Consider the following 18,838-nt stretch of genomic DNA (forward strand, 5'->3'; position numbering starts at 1 on the left):
GGCCTCAGGAAACTTACCATCATGGCAGAAGACAAAGGAGAAGCAAGTAGCTTTTCACAAGGTGGCAGGAGAGAGAAGAGGGAGTGAAAGGGGAAGAGCCCCTTATAAAACCATCAGATCTCATGAGAACTCACTCACTATCAAGAGAACAGCATGGGGGAAACCCACCACATGATCCAATCACCTCCCTCCCTCCAGGGATTACAAGTCCCTCCCTTGATCCATGGGGATTACAATTTGAGATGAGATTTGGGTGGGAACATAGATCCAAACCATATCACTAATCATTAGAGAAATGCAAATCAAAACCACAATGAGACACCATCTCACACCAGTCAGAATGGCTACTACTAAAAAGTCAAAAAACAAATGCTGATGAGGTTGTAGAGAAAAGGGAATGCTTATGCTTACGCACTGCTGGTGGGAATGTAAATTAGTTCAGTCATTGTAGAAAATAGTGTGGTCATTTCTAAAAGAACTTATAACAGAATTACCATTTGACCCAGCAATTCCATCACTGGGTATATACCTGAAGGAATATAAATCATTCTACCATAAAGACACTTGCACGTGTATGTTCGTTGCAGCACTATTCACAACAGCAAACACATGGAATCAACCTAAATACCCACCAATGGTAGACTAGATAAAGAAAATGTGGTACATATACACCATGGACTGCTATGCAGCCATAAAAAGAAGGTGATCATGTCCTTTGCAGCGACATGGAAGGAGCTGGAGGCCATTATCCTAAGCAAACTAACAGGAACAAAAAATCAAATACCTCGTGTTTTCACTTATAAGTGGAAGCTAAACATTGAGAACACATGGACACAAAGAAAAGAATAGACACCAGGACCTACCTGAGGGTGGAGGGTGGGAAGAGGCTGAGAATCAAAAAACAACCTATTGAGTACTATGTTTAATGCCTGGGTGACGAGATAATATGTACACCAAATCCCCATGGCATGTAACTTACCTATATAACAGCCCTGCACATGTACCCATGAATTTAAAATAAAAGTTGGGGTATAAAAATAAGTAAATAAAGAGTGATGAAATTACCCAAGACCACAGCTAGGAAGGGGTATAGCGTGAATCAGAACCTGATAGATTTGCTGAAATCTCCAGCTGAAAAATAGCACATCCACTCTAATAGATGCAATATAATTTTTGATTGGTTGATACCAGTGCCATACTGATTGTAAAATGTCTTTAGTATCACTTCTATTCATTCATTACTTCATGATATACGAAGTATCCTAAGTAATCAGAATTTTTTTGGTGGCAGTTGGGATAAGCCACATACTAGGTAATTTTCAGGATAAAAGGGCCAGGTTGACTTATTCTAATAGGTGCCTGGGCTTTGCACGGCTTTTTAAAGCTTCAGTCTAGATCATCTCTGAAACAAATTTATGATCAACCATCCTGGGTTCCACGAACAAAGATGTGAAGCTGAGGTGTGTGTATTGTATGTTAAAATTAAAAAGTAAAATAAAAAATAATTGTCTTAAAAAGAAATAAATTCTATTAATTTTTTAAAATGTCTAACATGAAAATTATTTTGAAACTTAAATATTTGACTCATGCATAGACCCAGGCCTAGTATATTTTCAGAAATTAAATTCTCATTTGAATAGTTAAAAAATAATTCAATAAGCTCCAAACTTCTTTTCAGTGCTTTTATTACCCACGAAAATGTGGCTCATAGTTGTTTTTTTTCTGTAATGGAATGTGCAAGGATTCATTTTATATTTGCTCATCAATTTGTAATATTCACACTGCTTTCATATGCATTTTTTCAGTTACCAGAGAGGCCACATAATATAGTGATTAAAACCATGGACTCTGTAGTCAGACTGCCAGAGGGTTAAATCCCAGTTTCCCCACTTAGTAGCAGTGTGATCTTGAGCAAGTTACTTAACTTTTTTGTGCTTTAATCTTATTCCTTACAACAGGGACAATTATTGTGCCTAATTGGTAGACCTGTTGTTGAATTAATACCATAAAATACTTAGAAGAGTAAACAGTGTTAGCTATTGTTATTATAGTTATGTACTGAAATTTTCAGAACTAATGGCAAGGTATCTGAGAGTCTGAAGGGATTCATGGTAAGTGAAAGAATCAGGGCAGGATCCTTGACATTAAAGTAATTTGTTTTTTTGTTTTTGAGACGGAGTTTCCCTCTTGTTGCCCAGGCTGGCTTGCAGTGGCACGATCTCTGCTCACTGCAACCTCCACCTCCCGGGTTCAAGTGATTCTTCTGCCTCAGCCTGCTGAGTAGCTGGGATTACAAGCATGCGCCACCATGCCTGGCTAATTTTGTATTTTTAGTAGAGACGGGGTTTCTCCACGTTGGTCAGGCTGGTCTCAAACTCCCGACCTCGGATGGTCCGCCTCCCTCGGCCTCCCAAAGTGCTGGAATTACAGGCGTGAACCACGGCCCTGAGCCTAAAGTAATTTGTCAACAAAATTACTGTTTGTTAGAGTGAGCTGAACCTAGATTTTCTTGAGCCCTTCAGTGCAAGACCTTTTTCATTTTACAGGAGGCTATTTCCAGAAGATTCCAAAGCCAGATCTGGTCTTGTTTCAATAGGTGAATAAAGCAGATTATAAAAAAGGGCTTAACGATGCAATATTACATACTCCATATGATCTTGACCATTAACACGAAGTATCAAATATACTAGAGAAAAGATAACAAGCAAATATGCTAAAATATCAGAGGATTTTTCACTGAAGGTGGAATTGTAGGTGACTCTGTGCTTTTTTATAATTATCTGTCAAATGTTCTCTTTTGAGCAATGTTCTATTTTGATAGAGAGGAGAAGTAGAAAACCAAAATAAGTTCAGTAACAATTGAGATTTGCTCCATTAGACTGAAGTCGAATAATGGAACCAAAAGAGGAGTAGGTAAGAAATATTTAAAATTTAAATGCTCATTTTAGAAGGATTTTTCTACCTGAATTAAAACAAGAACTGCCAGATCCATTGATATGGTTTGGATCTGTGACCCCATCCAAATATCATGTTCAATTTTAATCTCCAATGTTGGAGGTGGGGTCTGGTGGGAAGTGATTGGATCTTGGGAGCGGATTTCCCTCTCAGTGCTGCTGTTGTGATAGTGAGTGAGTGCTCGCAAGATCTTGTTGTTTAAAAGTGTGTAGCACCTCCCCCCACCCCGTTCTTCCTGCTCTAGCCATGTAAGATGTGCCAGCTTCCCCCTTCACCTTCCACTATTATTGTAAGTTTCCTGAGGCCTCCCCAGAAGCCACGCAGATGCTGCCATGCTTTCGGTACAGTCTGCAAAACTGTGAGCCAATTAAACTTTTATTCTTTATAAATTACCCAGTCTTGTGAATTTCTTTATAGCAATGCAAGAACAGACTAATACACTCATACTTTATGAATCTGGCATTTCAGATAAAAATTAAACAAAGACAGCCTCAGTGAGGAAATAAAGTGCAGTACTAAACACAAGGCAGCCTTGTCTTCTCTAGATAGAGTGAAACACCAATAAATGTTTTCCACAAGGGGGAGATAGTTGGTCAGAGTTTCATCAAACAGGACTATCAACACACTGTAAGTGAAGAAGCAATGCAAGTAAAATGCCTGGTGTTTATTCTCACCAAAGAATAAGGAGCTGCAAATATGAGGCACTCGGAAGGACCAACGCAGACACACACATGCACACTCAAGTCAGAAGCAACAAGTCTTAGCAGAATACAAAGAAGATCTAGTTTACAGAGTCTTTTAAATACTATGTTCAATAAATGTTACTTATACAGAAAAAATATATAGAAAGATGGGTATATAGACGAAAGATAAATAGATGAATTATTGAGTCTGAGGAGCCGTGTTAGTGAGAGTTCTTAGGTTCTCAGGAGAATTCTGAGTAATAATAATTTATCTACTAATTTTAAATGCAATGTATACACATTCGCTGATTCTTCTGCTTGTTGAAGTCTGCTGTTAATCCTCTCTAGCAAATTTTTCAATTCAGTTATTATATTTTCTGCTTCAGAATTTCTACTTGGTTTCTTTTTGTAGTTTCTGTCTCTTTGTTGATATTCTCATCTTGTTCATATATCATTTTAAAATTTCCTTTAATTTGTCTGTTTTTATTTAAGTTATTTGAACATACTTAAGGAAGTTATATTAAAGATTTTGTTTAATATATCTAAAAACTGTTGTTTGCTCAGAGGTGATTTTGCCACTTTTCTTTCATCCTTTGAATGGGCCTTTTCTTTTTCTTTGAAAATACTGTGGGTTTTTTTTTTTTTTTTTACATTAAAAAATTGGGTATTTGATGCAACCAACAAACAAACAAAAAATGTGCATTTGAAAAAGCAACCACTATAGCCAGTCTTTGCTGACTGGTTCTTTGCCAAGAAAGGCCTTCACTATTCAGCATGCATGTCCCGAGCAGGGGTAAAGTCTTGAAGTTTTCTCAGGTCTTCCTTGAGCATGCATCTCACCTAGGACTTCGTGTGTATGTGTGTGTGTGTGTGTGTGTGTGTGTGTACACGTATGTTTGCTTAAATGCTTTAATTTCCAAAAGAGTCCTAGCCCAGCTTCTTAGTGTGTCTTAGTTGTCCTGTTGCAACCCTTAATTGCTAATCTCTAGCTCCTAGTATCAGTGGGTCTGTAGTCCCCTTGAAGCTTTTACAAACCATTTTCACTGACAATTTCTATGGCTTTTTGTTTTTTAGTCTGAGGCCTGGCATATGCTGTTTTTCTTCTCTGAATTCCAGGAAAGGAAAATTAGAGGGCAGAGTACTAGGTAGTTCCCAGACAGTTTAGAATGTTGCAAGTAAGGTTTTTTCTCCTTCCTCTCGCCCAAGGGAGAAATTCCTTGATCAGAAACTGGGCTGCTTTATATCTACCACATCTCACTGCATCATGGAAAGAACGGGGCCAAGGTCAGTAGAAGCAAAATAAAAATTGTGTACCAATTTGAAGGTAGCTTTTTCTCCATTGGGTGATTACAGAGCAGACCTATGTACACCAGACCATTAACTGTTTTTCAGAAATCCCATAACGTTATTTTAACTAGTCTAATTTCTTTTAGTGTTTCTGTAGAAGAATAAAGGCCTGGAGCTTCCTAGTTTACTATCTTGTTATCAAAAGCATTATTTTTGAAATATATCGAATCACTTGTCTAAATAATTTTTAATTTAAAAATAAGCAGATTACTGTGCTTTTATTTTCACAAGCTCTTTTGATATTCTGCTCTACTCATTCTCTGATCCTACCATATGAAGTATTTCAGGTAAATTTTGATGCAAGTTTAAATTAAATAGAGCTGTGAAAATGTCTTAGAAGATTTCTACTTACATGGAGGTAAGGTGGAACATAAGCCAAAGAAACATATCTGGATTCCAATTTTATTTTAAAATATTTCTACAAAAGTCATTAAAATTGTGTATGAAAAACAAAGATAAGGTTCAATAAGAGCTTAATTTAAATATGACACAAATATACAGCAAGATTTAACAGAAGTTTAATATCACAATAGACTGAAGATAAATGGTTTGCTTCTAAAGGGTCAAACGTGATGCTGACTTCAGCTTTTTCTTATCCATCGTTTGCTTGTTCCTTCCTGATCACATTTGCTGCCTTGAAAAATGTTCTCTTTGCCAGAAACTTTATTCCCTCTCTCTTCCCTTCTTCAGTTTATGTTCATACTTGTCAAGAGTATATTTGAGAGTTGCCCTGTTCTGAAAATTATTCCCAATCCCTTAAACTAGATTTGGTGTATTTTTTTCTTTGTGACCGTAGCATATTATATATAGCTAGACTCCCTTTTTTTTTTCTTGTATTTTTAGTAGAGGCGAGGTTTCACTGTGTTAGCCAGGATGGTCTCGATCTCCTGACCTCGTGATCTGCCCGCCTTGGCCTCCCAAAGTGCTGGGATTGAATTATTATACTACACTCATCTGTGATCTCCTTCCTTATAAAATTGTGTTTTCATCTCTATAGTCAACAGTGTCATTAAAGTTTCTTGAATAAATGAGTCTTCTATCTGAAAATCTTTCTTTTCTACTTGATAGTATTTGTAACTCATTTGATTCATTTGAAGAACTGACATAAATCCATTTATAGTCTTTATCTTATCCAGTGTGAACATTCATTTAGCTGTAGACATACTAATTTGCTTGATTATAAGGTGCTATTCTGGACTCTCACTGGTGGGCTACATAATATATAGTCTATGCAATATTCACCTTTCTAAAATCAGAAGAAAAATGGTAATTTCGCATGCATATGACCCTAAGAGTTTCAGATAGAGGATGGTGGACTTTTCCATATGCAGCCAGATCCCTTGAATAGTACCTGAAATTTAGAGAGTAAACATTTTCATGGCTGTGTGCTACATGCTGTAACAAGAATTGAGAGACAACCACCTTCACCATATGGTTTCTAACGTTTATTTAAGGTGTATCACAAAATTGAACTAAGGACATACTGGAAGTATAGGAGTTTCTCAGGAAGCATAAACCAATACTATTTATGAGAAGCTTCAATTTGAAATTTTAAAAAAGAGTATAATACTGAGAAAAAAAGGAAAAAATAATCCTAGAAACGTGTTTACTTTTTCTAATAATTTTACATGTTCATCAAATAGAAGCTTAATTAAAAATATATACTAGGACACTACAAAAGAAAATTACAGACAAATATCTTTGATGAACAGAAGTGCAAAAATCCTCAACATAGCATTAGCAAACCAAATTCAACAGCATAGTGAAACAAATTATTCACAATTATCAAGGGAGATTTATCTTTGGAATGCAAGAATAATTCAACGTATGTTGAATGTTGCAAATATAACAACATGATAGATCACATTAACAGAATGAAGGACAAAAACCATATGATTATCTCAACAGATGTGGCAAAGGCATTTGACAAAATTCAACATCCTTTTACAAGGAAAACTCTCAATATATTATATAGAGAGGGAATGATAAAGGCCATACTAATAAGCCCATAGCTAACATTACTCTACTCTCACCCCTTTTGTTCAACATAGTTTTGGGAATCATAGCCAGAGCACTTAGGCAAGAGAAAGAAAGAAAAAGTATACAAACATAAAAGGAAGAAGCGAATTTGTCTTTATGTGCTGGTGACATGATCTTACATATAGAAAACCCTAAAAACTCTGCCGAAAACTTTTAGAATGGTAAACGAATTCAGTAAACTTGCAGATCACAAAGCCAACATACATAAATCAATAATATTTTTAGTACTAATAATAAACTATCTAAAAAGAAAATTAAGATATAATTTTATTTACAAGAGCAAAAAACTTAGGTATAAATGTATTAAAGGAGATAGAAAACCTTTATACTGAAAAATAAAAGGCATCAATAAAAAAATTGAAGAAAACACAAATAAATAGAAAGATAGCCCATGTAGAAAGATATCCCACATTCATGGATTTGAAGAAATAATACTGTGAAAATTGCCATGCTACTCAAAGCAATCTACAGATTCACCATAATCCCTATCATAATTCGGATGTCATTTTTTTTCACAGAGGTAGATTAAATCATCTTTAAATTTGTATGGAACTATGGAAGACCTTGAATAGCCAACGATCTTGGACAGAAACAAGAAAGCTGGAGGCACCAAACTCCCTGATTTTAAAAAAATTATAAAATAATTGTAATTAAAACAGCATGATACATGATACTGCCATAAAAATAGACCCATTGACCAATGGATTAGAATAGAAAGCCCAGATATAAACCCATGCATCAGTGGCCAATTGATTTTTTTACAAAGGTGCTGAGAACACATGATGTGGGAAAAACCCCTTTTTTGTGACAGGTGTTTGAACAACTGGATATCTACATGCAGAAGAATGAAATTTAAATACACAAATATTTATCATTGTGTTACATTTATCTACAGTGTTTAGTACAGTGACATATTGTATAAGTTTGTAGCCTAGGGACAATAGGCTATACCATATAGCTGAGGTTTGTAGTAGACTATCCCATCGAGGTTTGTGTAAGTACACTATATGATGTTCTCAAAATCACCTGACACATTTCTCAGAACATATTTTCATCATTAAGCAATACATGACTGTATATTTAAAATGCTCAGCATCATTAATCCACAGAAAAATTTAAATTGAAACCACAATGAGGTATCACTTCACACCTATTAGAATAGCTTTTGTCATTGGTGAGAAAACAATATGCAGATTCCTCAAAAAAATAAAAATAAATCTATCTTATGATCCAGTAATTCCACTTCTGAGTATAGATTCAAAGAAACTGAAATCAATGTGTCAAAAGGATAGCTGCAATCCCATGTTAATTGTAGCATTATTCATTATAGACAATAAATGGAATCAACCTATGTGTTCACCTACAGATGAATGGGTAAAGAAAATATGATATCTACACAACAGAATACTATTCAACCTCAACAGAAGGGAAACTTCTGTCATTTGCTACAAAACTGATGAATCTAGAAGGGATTGTGCTAATTGAATTAAGCCAAGCACAAAAAAATAAATACCACGTGATCTCACTTACATTTGGAATCTAAAAGAGCTGAACTACGAAGTAGAGAGTAGAATGATGGTTGTGAGAGACTGGGAATAGGGTGGGAAAGAGGACATGGTGAGTTGCTGGTTAAAGGGTACAAAGTTTCAGATAGACAATAGGAATAAGTTTTGAGGTCTATTACACAATGAGATAACTATAGTCAATAATAATGTATATTTCAAAATTACCAAGAATTTCAAATGTCTTACCACAGAAAAAATGATAAATAAGTGAGGTGGTAAATAAGTTAATTAGCTTGATTTAATCATTTCACATGGTGTACATATATCAGAGCATCACATTATGCCTTATAAGTTTATACAATTATGACTTCTGAATAAAAAATAAAATTCATAATGAAAAGTAAATAAATAAAATATAGAAATGAGATAGCTTAAACTAAGTAGAATAAAGACAATCTAGAGAAAGAGGGACTATTCAAATGTGTACTTACTACTCAGATATGTTGAGTATGATGAAGTATTGACTTAGGAAAACACCATTCTCTTCTGCCAAGAGTCCCTGAAACATAAAGAAACAAACTTTGTTTTAAAAATTAAGCTTTTATTTATTTATTTATTTATTTATCACCTTGTATTTTAGTTTCTGGATGTACATGTGCAGGTTTGTTACATGGGTAAATTTTGTATCATTGAATTTCAGTGTATGAATAATCTTGTCACTCAGGTAGTGAGCATAGTATCCAATAGGTAGTTTTTCAACACTTCCCCTCTCCCACTCTCCCCCTTCTTGTATTTCCCAGTGTCTATAGTTCTCATTTTTATCTCCATATGTACTCAATGTTCATTTAGCTCCTACTTATAAGTGAGAACATGCAGTGTTGGAGTTTCTATTCCTGCATAAATTTGCTTAGGATAATGGCCTCTAGCTGCATCCATGTTGCTGCAAATAACATGATTTTGTTCATTTTTATAGCTGCATAGTATTCCATGGTGTGTCTGTACCATACTTGCTTTATCCAGTCCATAGTCTATGAGCATCTAGGTTGATTCATTGTCTTTGCTATTGTGAATAGTGCTGTGACGAACATATGAGCTCATGTGTCTTTTGATAGGATAATTTTTTTTCTGTTGGGTATGTACCCAGTAATGGGACTGTTGGGTTGAATGGTAGCTCTGTTTTAAGTTCTTGGATAAATATCCAGTCTGCTTAACACAGTGGATGGATGAATTTGCATTTTCACCAACAGCGTATAATTAATCCCTTTTCTCTGCAGCCTCACCAGCATCTGTTATTTTTGACTTTTTAATCATCACAATTCTGACTGGTGTGAGATGGTTTCTCATTGAGATTTTGATTTGCATTTCTCTGGGGATTAGTGATGTTGAACACTTTTTCATATATTTGTTGGCTGCATGTATGTCTTCTTTTGAAAAATGTCTTTTTGTGTCCTTTGGCCCATGTTTTAATGGAGATACTTGTTTTTATCTTGTTGAATTGTTTAAATTCCTTATAGATTCTAGATATTATACCTTTATCAGATGCATAGTTTGTGAATATTTTCTCCCATTCTGTAGATTGTCTGTTTATTCCGTTGATAGTTCTTTTGTTATGCAGAGGCTCTTTAATTAGGTTCCACTTGTCAATTTTTGTCTCTGTTGCAATTGCTTTTGGAGATTTAGTCATAAATTTTTCACCAAGGCTGTGTCCAGAATGATATTTTCTAGGTTTTCTTCTAGGATTCTTATAGTGTGTGGTCTTACCTTTAAATCCTTTAAATCTTTAATGCATTTTGAAATAATTTTTGTATATTGTGTAAAGCAGGGGTGCAGTTTCATTATTCTACATATGGCTAGCCAGCTATCTCAGTAGCATTTATTAAATAGGGAATGCTTTCTGCATTGCTTGTTATTGTCAACTTTGTCTAAGATCAGATAGTTGTAGGTGTGTGCCTTTATTTCTTGGTTCTCTATTTTGTTCTATTGGTCTATATGTCTATTTTTGTACCAATACCATGCTGTTACTGTTACTGTAGTCTTGTAATATAGTTTGAAGTGGGGTATTGTGATGTTTCTGGCTTTGGTCTTTTTCCTTGCAATTATCTATTCAGGCTTTTTTTTTTTCGTTCCATATACATTTAAGAATCGGTTTTTTTCCAGCTCTATGAAAAATGACATTGGTATCTTGATAGGAATAGCACCGAATCTGTAGATTGCCTTGGGCAATTGCAATGATATTGATTGTTCCAATCCATGAACATAAAAGGATTTTCCATTTGCTTGTGTCATCCTTGAGTATCTTCAGCAGTGTTTTGTAGCTGTACCTGTAGAGATCTTTCACCTTCTTGGTCATATGTATTTCTAGGTATTCTATATTTTTTGGCTGTTATAAATAGAATTGCATTATAGATTTGACTTTCAGCGTGAATGTTATTTGTGAATAGAAATGTTACTGAATTTTGTACATTGATTTTATATCCTGAAACTACTGAAGTTATTTATCAACTCTAGGCACCTTTTGGTGGTGTCTTTAGGGTCTCTAGAAATAGAATTATATTATCAGTGAAGAGAGATAATTTGACTTCCTCTCTTCCTATTTGAATGCCTTTTATTAGGTTGGTGCAAAAGTAATCGCAGTTTTGCCATTAAAAGTAATGGCGAACTCCACTATTACTTTTGCACCAACCTAAAATTTCTTTCTCTTGCCTGATTGCTCTGGCTAGGGCTTCCACAACTATGCTGAATAGGAATGGTGAGAGCTTGTATCCTTGCCTTGTTCTAGTCCTCAAGTGAAATGCCTCCAGCTTTTGCCCATTCAGTATGATGTGGGTTTTGGGTTTGTCATATATGGCTGTTATTATTTTGAGGTACGTTACTTCTGTGCCTAGTTTGTTGAACATTTTTATCATGAAACTTTACTGGATTTAATTGAAAGCTTTTGCTGTATCTAATAGGATAATAATTTTTTGTTTTTAATTCTGTTTATGCAGTGAATCACATTTATTGATTTGCATGTGTAGAACAAGGCCTGCATCCCAGGAATAAAGCCTTCTTGATTTTTGTGTTATTTTGCTCTGTATAATGTGAAAATAAGAAGATGCAGTCCTCAACTTAGTATTCAATACTAGTAAGGGTCAAGTCACCAAACTCTGTGTTTCAACAGTAGAAAAGCTTGCTTTCACATTAAAAAGCAAAGCACGTATTGCAAACATTATTTAATAGTGATAAAATTACAGAAGAAAATATATTCAGACTGACCCATGGCATTCACACCACACCAGAATTTTGCCTGGAACAAAACAGTAGATTAGGTCCGAGCTCGCTAAAAACTTCAGTCTCAGACCCAGTGAAGGAGGATAAAATACATAGTGCATGTATAACATACATTACATATACATTAACCTTCTTTAATGCCCCCCACTAGGGTTTTGAGGGAAGGAGAGATGAAATGTGGACTTGTGCACTCACAAAGGCAGAACTTTCTTCTAATTATAAAAGGTCATACATGTGACCCTTTATATCTGTGGGAATCCACCTTTGAAAATCACAACAAAAATCAAAAGGAAATGATTTAATATAAAATATTCAAATTTCTCAGTATGAAGACTTCCACAGAACAGGAAGGAGACAATGAAAATAAATTTTCTTTAAAAATAACATTCCCCTCGTTTTATCCCTGATACTCAACACTCAAAAACAAGTCTATATAAAACTAGGAATACAGAAAAGGACCACAGAGGACGTTACATTTCAAAGTCTTAGGACCTACTCTCAAATTCTGTCCTCATCAAGACCCTTGCCTATAGAGATGAGGGCTCCCTGGTCCACTGGAGAAAGTGAGTGGTCTCAGATCTTCACCCCTGCTTCAGCAAAGCTATCCCAAGTCACTCACTTTCAAAATTAATAGAATTGACCTGGACAGAGATTGAGCCTTCCCAGGAGATGCCCTGCTTCTTGGTTTTCTCATACCAGAAGGATTTGCCTTTGGTGAACCTCAAAACCTCATTGGCTCGTTCCCCCAGTCTCCGGCTGCACCTCAGTTGGCATCAATGGAGTTGTCTGCCGCCTGAATTTCCTCCTCCCTGACCCTTAAGAATGTGGATCATGCCCTTTTTTCTTCTTTCTTCCTTTTTGGAAATGTGTTAGGGGTCTGAAGCTTTATTTTCTTGGCTGGAGGAGTCTCTGCCTCTTTGGCAGTCTCAGCTGCTTCCACTTCTTTCCTGAACCCAGCTTGGAAACTACCACTGCTGCCTTTTTCTTTTTGTCTTCCTCCTCTTCCTCCTCCTCGCTGTTCTTAGCTGCTTTTCCATTCTGGGCAGTCAGTGCAGAGGTGCCATTGGCCTTGGGGACTTGTGGTCTTGGAGAGTCCTTGCCCTTGGGCTTCGCTTCCTCTTCCTCACTGGAGTCATCAGAGGAAGAATTGCTGCTGCTCTTGACCTTTCCTTTCTTTGTGGAGGCTGGCTTGGAAGGGGCTGTCCCTCCTGCTGCCTTCTGCAACTTCTTCTTAACTGGGGATTTAGATGTCTTCTCTTCCTCCTCCTCCTCCTCACTGCTGGAGCTGTCTGAATGAGAGCTGCTGTCCTTACTCCTCTCAGGAGCCTGCTTGGCAGGCAGATATGGAGCTGCTTTGTCAGTTACCTTGGGCTTAAGGGGGTCCACAGTCATCTTTGTCTTCTCCTCCTCACTGGAACTGCTCTCTTTCTCACTGGAGTTGCTGTCAGCCTTTCTCATCAGAGGCTTCTGGCCACTGCTTGCAGGTTGCTTGAGAGTTGCAGCTGGCTCCGTTGCAGGTGACTTGGTAGTGGCAGCTGGCTTATTTGAGGAATTCTTGCTGGTACTGGCTAGCTTGGAAAGAGCTTCATCATCCTCAGAACTGTTGGAATATGAGCTGTCTGAAGAGCTCTCTGCTGCTTTCTTGGCTGGAGGTTGTTTAGTATTTGCTTTAGAGATGACTGACTTAGCAAGAGTTCATCCTCTTCCTCCAAACTTGAATCAGACTCGTCGCTGCTGTCTTCACTGCTTTCGGAAGGCTGTTTCTTCTCCACAGCTTTCTTGGGAGCCTGGGTTCCCAAGGACTTCTTTGATGGGGGAGCAGGACGGGGGCACTGAACTTTAGGGATCTGGGGGTTTTTTTCTTTTTTTTTTTTTTTTTGTTTTCCTACTACTCTTCCTCCTCACCGGAGGAGTCTCACTGCTGGAATTTTTGGGTAGGGGTGGCAGCTGCTTTCACTGGGACCTTGACCACAACTTGCTTTTAAGATACATTCTTCTTGGGGATGGCTGCTGCCATCTCTTCCTTTGAGTCAGCACTGCTGCTGCTGCTGCTGCTGCTACTGTTGCAGCTAGCTGCTTTGCCATTGGCTACTTTAGGTGCTGCTTGAGCTGGAGTACCTGGTGTGGCTGGGACTTTAGCCCGAGCTTTAGCTGCTACAGATGTCTTTGGTTTCTGTTTCTTTGGTGCCTCATCCTCAGAGCTTGAGTCAGAATCAGAATCAGAATCAGAGCTCTTAGCCTTCTTAAGAGGAGCTTTGGCTGTCTTGGCTTGGGGCTTAACTCCCTTCTGGACAGACTTTTTCTTTTTGTCGTCCTCCTCATCATCACTGGATGCTTCACTGCTGCTGCTCTCTGATGCTTTGGCGATAGCCTTTCCAGGAGGCTGAGACAAACTTGCTCACAGCCTTCTTACCTGGAGGCCCTTGAGCTTCTTCCTCCTCCTTGCTGCTGTCCTCACTACTGTCACTGGATGAAGCCTTCTTCTTAGCTTTCATAGTCACTGATCCATTTATTTGCCTGGAACTTTTGCTTTGGGGACTTAGCAGACTTGAGACAGAAGCTATAGACATCCAAGAGGGAAGAGGCATTGGCATCCTGCTGTGTAGCTCCTGTGGGTTTGGCGAATATATTGGCTGTCACACAGGAAGTCGAGCACAAGGGGATACAGGTCTGTGGGAACCACACAAGCCAGTGTCTGCCATCCTCTGGGCAATACATACATGTGACTACCATTGTCTATTGGTGCTATTTTTAAGTTGCCTACTTAACAATTATTTAGGGTAACGCAGCGGGTAATCAAAAGATTGACAGTCTAAAGTGTGGGAGACAAACTATTTGAAGACTAGCAAATAAAAATCTTACAATCTATAAGATATGCTTCTGTCTATGTTTCTACTTGCTTAACTTGTCTATAAACTTATGTCCTTAGATTTCAGCCTTTGGGGGCCATGACAAGACTTAGCTTCAAGCATTGTTTGCCTTGGTCTCTGCATCTAATACATAACTAAAATTGTTTACCTCTTAAGTTTTTCACTAAAAATAAAGGCCACTAAGAGTTAACATTGTCATTAATACATGTCATTAAAACTACTAGATACAGGGAAAATTCTATATGCATTGTACACACAAAACGTACAATGCGTTTTGGGATTTTTATAAAAGTGTTATAAAAAGGCATACGAATGTGGTTTCTCTTAGAGAGAAAGCAATTTTGCCTAGTTTAGAGAGTTTAAGAATTGTAAATTAAACTAATAAGACATAATGGCTAAAATTAAACAGATGCAGAAAGTTGGAAAAGAAAGTAAATTTTGTCCTAAAGTGATAGAACAAAACTGAAGGTTTAAGCAATTTGTAGAAGGTTTATGAAAAATTGATCTTGTGACAGGAGTTCTGTGTGTCATCAAGTTGGCTACAATTTAAAGGGGATTATTTAGTTTTCCTACAAACTGAACATTAATGTCAAAATCACACTTACACAGCGCCAGAGTCTGTGTGCCCCTGTGTCAGAATAACAAGGTTTTCCTGTAAAATTGATCTGTTCTTCAATAAAAAAAAATAAAAATTTATAAAAGTCTTATGGAAATCTTACCTTATGATCACACTGATTGAGATTAGATATATTTGTTTATAAAATTTTATTAAAATTAACTTCAGTGTTAATAATACACTAATGCAAAGGTAAAATTTAGTTTTCTCTTTTGAAAAAGATTTTCATGTAGTATTAAAAGACAGTGAAATATTTCTTTTTACCTTTTGAGTAAACGGCAGAGAAAGAGGGGAGAGAGAGAGACAGATTAAACTGGCATCAAGCTGTTTTTATTATGTCTTATGGTTTGGAAATTGGAGTCTCCTCTCTATTAAAGAGTAAAGGATTTTGCTTTTGAAAATCTTTAATTATCACTTTGGCTAAATGGCTAAATGAGTTACTTTACAGTGACCTATGATCCTATTTTGTGACATCAGATGTTTTAAATCTTTGATATTTGACAAACTTTGCAAAATCATATTCTAAATTCAGCCTTCAGCTTTGGATGTTAGGATCCCTAACATTCAAGAGAGACATATTTGGCTTATGTGGTGTATTAAAATTATACAGGACGCTTTATCAAATATGAAATGATGTTTAACTTTCTTTAAGTTATAGTTTATATAAATGTGCTATTAATGTGTTCCAAATTGTATGAGATTTCTATAATTCTGATGTCTTAATGTTATCAGTAATAATTATGACTATTATTGTAATTGCTGTATTCCAGAGCAATAACCAAATTTCCTTGTTAATTGTGTCTTCAACAACAGCTGTTCTAATATTTTTGTCATGCACACACAATTGTTGTTTTACTTTGATTTTTCTAAAAAAAATCAGTTTGTGGTCTGCTACAGTCCAAAAGCTTCTTTAGGAAAGTTCATGAAAAGCACTGTGATGCTCTTCAATGTAGGTTTCTGATAATGTTAAAGGGTTTGTGTGTCTCGACTAGAGAGAAAACTTCCAGGACTCTCAATGGAGAGCTGATGTGTTCATGAGGCCTGCTGGCCCAATATCATGTAACATAGGAGTTAATTGCATGGGACTAAACTAGTAAATACCAGAAAGTTTTTAAATAACTTTCTGGTTTGAAACATTGCCGATTCTTTTTGTGTTTCTTTCCAGAGTTAAGAAAACTTTTCCTGTTAAGCTATTTATAGCTGACCACAAATTGAAAAAGTATATATATTCTTGTGAGCAAAAGTTAAAGCATATTTCTTTGTACCTGATTTCTCCAGAATTGGGAAACTATTTGCAAGTTTTCTTATTTTACAACAATATAGTTATTTGCATATGTTCAATAAGAATTTGTTTTCCTGGCTGGGCGCGGTGACTCACGCCTGGAAATCCCAGCACTTTGGGAGGCCGAGGCGGGCGGATCATGAGGTCAGGAGTTCGAGACCAGCCTGACCAACATGGTGAAACCCTATCTCTACTAAAAGTACAAAAATTAGCCAGGTGTGGTGGCATGCACCTGTAATCCCAGCTACTCAGGAGACTGAGGCAGGAGAATTGCTTGAACCTGGGAGGCAGAGGTTGCAGTGAGCCAAGATCATGCCGCTGCACTCCAGCCTGGGCAACAGAGTGAGACTCTGTCTCAAAAAAAAAAAAAAAAAAAAATCTGTTTTCTTTTGTTAACAGACACAGTTGGAGACACTGGTTACTTTACCAAGGTTTTGTCTGGAATGGCATGTTTTCAGATATGACCAGACTGCTTTGAGGGGTGGAGGTTGACTTTAGAGAGAGACAGTAAAATACCCTTAGAAAGACTGGCCTGGTATCTTTTTCTATGTGATTCCTTTACAAGTTTCTGACCTGTTATAAGTAAAAATGTCACTTTTTGACAGAGTCAAGAAACCCAGGTAATTTTGGTAACTTGAGATGGGAGAAATGTCCCCAGTTCGTGGACATCTGCAGGTACAGAAAAATCACTGGCTTGGCTAAGCTGAAGAGGCATTTAACAAGTCTAAACTGAAATTCATTATTTAAGAAATTTCCAGCAAAGCCAAGTTAAAAGAGCCTATATGGCCAATAATCATTCCTGTAGCACTTTATGCAAATCATTGGTCAAGTATAAATCTTCTTAAACTTGTTTTGCAAATAAATTTGTCCCACTATGATTTGTCTTTTGTAGAAATGGCGGACCTAGAGAGAAAAAAATATTGTAAAATTATAGCTAGCTACCCCGCTGGCTAGATAGATATAGATAGATAGATAGATAGATAGATAGATAGATAGATAGACAGACAGAGATATCCAACACTTGTGTGCCTGCCTACTGATGCATGGATTCCTCAAAAAATTCTTTTAAACACCTGATTAAAACTACAGTCCACAAAAATCTATAAGGTTGCTGCTGAAATTAGAAAATGCTTCTAAGACTAAAAGAAACTAATATGTAGACTGCTCCAGACATACAACAGAGTCAATGTACAACTAAAAGAGTTAAAATAATGATTGCCTAAATAACTGCTTGGATTGAGAAGGTGGTGGTATAGCCTGAATCAGTTTCCAGGATTACTTTCTGTTTGTTGCTATAATATAATTTGGCCTTGTTTTTTCCCTTCTTTTTCTTTCTTTTTTTGTCACCATTTTTCTCTACTGGACACAAGACTTTACAACTTCTTGGTAATGAGCCTTCCTAAATATGTGGGAACTAACTTTCAAGTAATAAATCATCAACAACAAGGGAATTAATGAAACAATAACCAGAGACTCACTTTTTAAGTGATGTTTTCTTCCAAGGATTTTGAAGCATAGGGGGAAATATGAAAGATAATAGAATCTCAGGACCCCAAACTCACTTAGCCAAAGGGAAAGTTAAAAGCTTAGAAACTGAGTCACCTATGGTGATTTCCTTTTGTTCCCAAACAGATATCTGCAATTTTACAACCCTGTATCATAATCTCATTTTCTCTATTTCCTCTTTTCACTTGTTTACTTTATCTTATGTAAAATGCAGATTTACTGAGCAAGAGATAATGCATAATTGACCTTTTCCTCTACTCCCCTTTTTACATACAAAGTGTAGACTTACTGAGGCTAACCAGAGTCTCATAAGAATGCAACTATCTGTCTCCCTGCCCACCCTTCATCTCCTTTTTTCTGCTCCTGCATGCCTTTTCCTCTTTAAAAACAGAAGTGGCCAATATCCCTTTTAGCAAAAGTATGGGTCAAAAACGCTCCTGCAACTTGAATTATTTCCCATGCGCACTCTCAATCTTGGTTAAATAAACCCCTATTGATTGAGACCCGCCTCGGTCACTTTTTATTCACACCTCTGACAATAGGAAACACTAAATACAGCTTAACCTCTAGTCAGATGTAACATAAGGCTTCACTTTTAAGGTCTATTTACTTCAGCTCCCTTTACACAGTACACCACATCTGGTTTGCAACACAAAGTTACAAGGCACACTAAAGGAGAAAAAAAATGCAGCTTGAAAGACAGGCCTCAGAACTAGACTCATATAATGATAGCAATGTTGGAATTAGTATACTAAAAATTTTAA

The 18,838-nt window shown here is 36.6% G+C and overlaps 1 pseudogene; it reads right to left on the reverse strand.

Moving 5' to 3' along the window:
* Nucleotides 1–12,411: 12,411 nt before the first annotated feature.
* On the reverse strand, nt 12,412–14,502 carry LOC473514 (nucleolar and coiled-body phosphoprotein 1-like; annotated as a pseudogene).
* Between the last annotated feature and the right edge of the window lie 4,336 nt (nt 14,503–18,838).

This window comes from Pan troglodytes, chromosome X (assembly GCF_028858775.2).
Source record: "Pan troglodytes isolate AG18354 chromosome X, NHGRI_mPanTro3-v2.0_pri, whole genome shotgun sequence".
NCBI lineage: Eukaryota > Metazoa > Chordata > Mammalia > Primates > Hominidae > Pan > Pan troglodytes.